The 3,701-nt window shown below is 46.0% G+C and overlaps 2 long non-coding RNA genes across 2 annotated transcripts; both read right to left on the minus strand.

Moving 5' to 3' along the window:
• Window positions 1–661: 661 nt before the first annotated feature.
• LOC115173208 (uncharacterized) lies at window positions 662–1,195 on the minus strand. Its single transcript, XR_003871569.1, has 2 exons — window positions 917–1,195; window positions 662–735 (listed from the first exon to the last, which is right to left on the minus strand). It is a non-coding gene; the product is annotated as an uncharacterized LOC115173208 (long non-coding RNA).
• Window positions 1,196–2,451: 1,256 nt separating this feature from the next.
• LOC115173207 (uncharacterized) lies at window positions 2,452–2,865 on the minus strand. Its single transcript, XR_003871568.1, has 3 exons — window positions 2,756–2,865; window positions 2,602–2,660; window positions 2,452–2,513 (listed from the first exon to the last, which is right to left on the minus strand). It is a non-coding gene; the product is annotated as an uncharacterized LOC115173207 (long non-coding RNA).
• Between the last annotated feature and the right edge of the window lie 836 nt (window positions 2,866–3,701).

Raw genomic sequence — 3,701 nt, forward strand, 5'->3', positions numbered from 1 at the left:
GTTGCCGAACAGGCCCCCGTTAACATTGACGGGCCTGTAGTGGAGCGGGTCGAGGAGTTGAGTTCCTTGGTGTCCAATCAAGTCTCATGGTCCAAACATACCCAGAGAGTCACGAAGAGGGCACAAAAACCTTTTCCCCCTCAGGAGACTGACAAGATTTGGCATAGGTCCCCAGAAGGTTCTACAGCTGCACCCTGATCGGTTGCAGTTTAAGTGCCAGGCCTAGGAACAAAAAGCTCAATGGCACCCCAAGCCTGCTGAACAATTTTTTTAAATTAACTGCACTGTTGGTTAAGGGCCTGCAAGTAAACATTTCATGGTAAAGTCGACACTCAGCGCATGTGACAAATAGTTTGTCGTCATTTTCTGGATGATCAGACAATGGAAATCTTATTTTGGGGGAGGGGGGGTGTTATTGAAGTACTTCACAATCAGAACTTTCAGGAGGGTTTTAGTGAGATAGAAAGCGAGTGCATTAGAGCCACCATTAATATTAATGGCATCAAGCACAAAACTCTGCTTCAGGCTCATTGACTGCAGAGGTCCAGTGATCCTGTCAAATGCCAGAGAACTTCTACTGGAACATCAACCTGATTACCACACTGACATTCCTTGAAGGCATTCAAAACATTTGTCTGCAAACACTAAAGAAAAACAAGACTAAAATGTTTAAGTCAATTTTATTTAAAACAATTGAAGGAGAGAAGTCCTGACAACACTTCCAGGTCACAGCACCTAGAAGACAAGATTAGTAACAAGCATACATGAAAGCAAAGACAGGTCCCAAGGCGGCATATATACAGGTAGGCCAATTCTGATCTTTTGCCTAAGAGCCATCAGCAAAAAGATCAATAAACTGCCTGTGTAAACCTACACGCCCAAGTGGCATAACAATACAGAGAAACCGAAATCTCACCTCAACTGGTGGCTACAGATCCCACTTCGTCATGTTCTGGACTCCCCTAAAGCTCTGGACTCAGACATAGGTAGTGCTGGGGCCTTTCTGCTTGGCAGATAGTGTGGTTTGGCTGTGGCTTGCCGACACTTGAAGAGCTGGGTTGAGTTGCTAGGGGAGGCACTACACCTACCGAGTAGGGTCTTTGAGCCGGTAGATTGGAGATCCGCCGTACAATTCTGGGATGCTGTGGATGCTGGTCTGGGCAAAGCGTTGAGGGGTGGTTGAGATGGCAACTGCTGGTCCTGCTCTGGGTAGGGCCATAGCTGCTAGACAAGAGGATCTGGGTGGGACTTCTGGCAGAGCTAGTGTTGGACTTCACTTCATGAACATATAGCTGGGCTGATAGCGTTGACTGGGGGCAGGTTTAGAGCCACTTGACTTCTGGGCTGTGGCAGGAGCATTCTGGATGAATGTTGAACTGAAGAGGCTGGAGACTGGCCCACTACTGGCAGCATAGCTGGGCTGGTAGCTCCCCCAATGAGCAGACATTTGGCCATACTTCCTTTGGGCAGGTTTAGCAAGGAGATTCTGGCTGTATGTTGAACCCCTTCCACCCTGGTTAGAGGTAAACAGGCTTTGGCTTGGTGTTGCACCAGGGTCAGAGCCAGGCTTGAAGGCTCCATAGGAGTTTCCACTAGCTGTAGAGCTAGGGCGAAAAAGACTGGAGCGAGAGGCCAGGCTGGAAGTGGGCATGCCGCGACTTGCTCCATCTAGTCTCTGGCCAGAGGTTTGGGCATATTGATTGGAAGTTGAAACACTTCTACTGGCAGAGCTGCTCTGGTATTGCATAACATCTTGGGAGAAGCTAGGCTTGTAGCTTTTTGCTGCACTCCCACCTTGAGTAGAACCAAAACTCAGAGGACCTGGTCTAAATGAAGACCACTTGAGGGAACTTGACGGTCAGGAGTGGAAATTGACTGGGCAGAGATTTCTATTGGTCCCTTGGAAGCCAGGGTAGAGAAGCTGCTCCCTTGCTTCAGGTCCTGGACATAGCGGGTGAGGGTAGCAGCTTGACCATAGAGGCTGGGGGCTCCTCTACTCTGAGTCTGGACAAGGCCTTGGTTGGGTTGTCTGGAGGTGGAGAACTTCAATCCACTCTGGGTAGGAGCCATAGTTTGGAGTAGATGGTTTCAGGTTAGAGGCAGTTCTACTGTGGACATTAACATACCATATGGATTCTGGACTAAACCAGAGCTGCTGGAGTGAGGCTGTACTGGATGAAGAGTGTAGGGCTGAATTCTCTTTGCCTCCCAACTTGAAACTGGCCTTACTGCACTGGGGTCAGAGACACTTTGACTATAGGTTCTGCTGGCCTTGGTTTGATGCATGTTTGGATGGCAGAGGCTCCACTGGCTATAGAACCAGAGAGGCTAATGTCAGTATTCTTGGCACGGGTCCTCTTACCCTTTGTCTGGGCAGAGGTAAAGCTGCTGGGGATAGAGCCACGAGAGGCTGGTCTGAATTGATCCTGGGGATAGCTGCCACCTGTTTGCCTTCTGCTCAACTTCCATTCTGGAAGAGCCAGAAAACCCATAGCCTCTTACTCTCTGGGCATCTAAACAGAACAAAGGGAAGTTATAGATTCAGTGACAAACTTGAAGGTTGGTCTGACAAAAGTGACAATGTTGGTGTTCATGCCTTACCACGTGGAGCCCATGTAAAACTTGAGTGTTCTGCAAACAATGAGCAAAGGAACACAATCCTGTCAAGAAAAGACATGGCCATTACACATCAACATTGCAAATACAAGCAGCAACCTTGCAGTAGACCTGAAACACACTGTTCAAAGAATCTTACCCCAAATTAATTCCAAAAGCCATATCAAAGCCTTAAACCACCAACAGCCCAGCCAAAGCACTACTCCACAATTAGTGGCTCAATGTCTTACTGCCTTGTTTAGTTGACATACCAGCTTGGTGTGTATTTATTGCCTGAACCTGCAGTTGCCATCCAATCACTGGCTTATTGATTGAGCATTCTCAGCTGTATGTCTTTGTGGAGGGACAGATTTAAACAACCAAGGTGAGGAGAGAGGACGCGAAGAGTTAAGGAAAGACTTTTGAAATTCACACAAAGAGGGCTAACGGTATGACATCACAACGACATGCAGCTGAACATGATCAATCAATCAAACAGTGATGACGACTGGCTGTTCAGGCTAGAAATATACACTCAGCTGATATATCAACAACTCAAGGCAGTAAGGCTGCGTTTACACAGGCAGACCAATTCAGATCTTTTTTCTACTAATTTGTCTTTTGACCAATCAGATCTGCTCTGAAAAAGAGCTGATTTGAAAAGATCTGATTTGATTGGTCAAAAGACAAATTAGTAGAAAAAAGATCTGAATTGGTCTGCCTGTGTAAACACAGCCTAAGTTAGCCAGCTGGCAGCTATTGCGTTGTCTAGTCTGTGGGTTCTGTAGTACTTCATTTAAGCATAGCTTTTGGAATACATTTTGGTTACAATGTTTGGGAAAAAAGTTTTTCATACCTACTGAAAAGTTGCTGCTTGTGAAATATGTTGTGTAATTTCTCTCTTGGCTTTTACGTGATTTAACTTGTACAATTATTCTCTTGACAGGATTTGTTTGTTTTGTTCATTGTTTGCAGCTTGTGTAAGCTATGTGTGTCAAATCAAATCAAATCAAAATTCAATCAAATTTTATTGGTCACATACACATGGTTAGCAGATGTTAATGCGAGTGTAGCGAAATGCTTGTGCTTCTAGTTCCGACTATGCA

The sequence above is a fragment of the Salmo trutta genome, chromosome 34 (assembly GCF_901001165.1).
Source record: "Salmo trutta chromosome 34, fSalTru1.1, whole genome shotgun sequence".
Taxonomy (NCBI): domain Eukaryota; kingdom Metazoa; phylum Chordata; class Actinopteri; order Salmoniformes; family Salmonidae; genus Salmo; species Salmo trutta.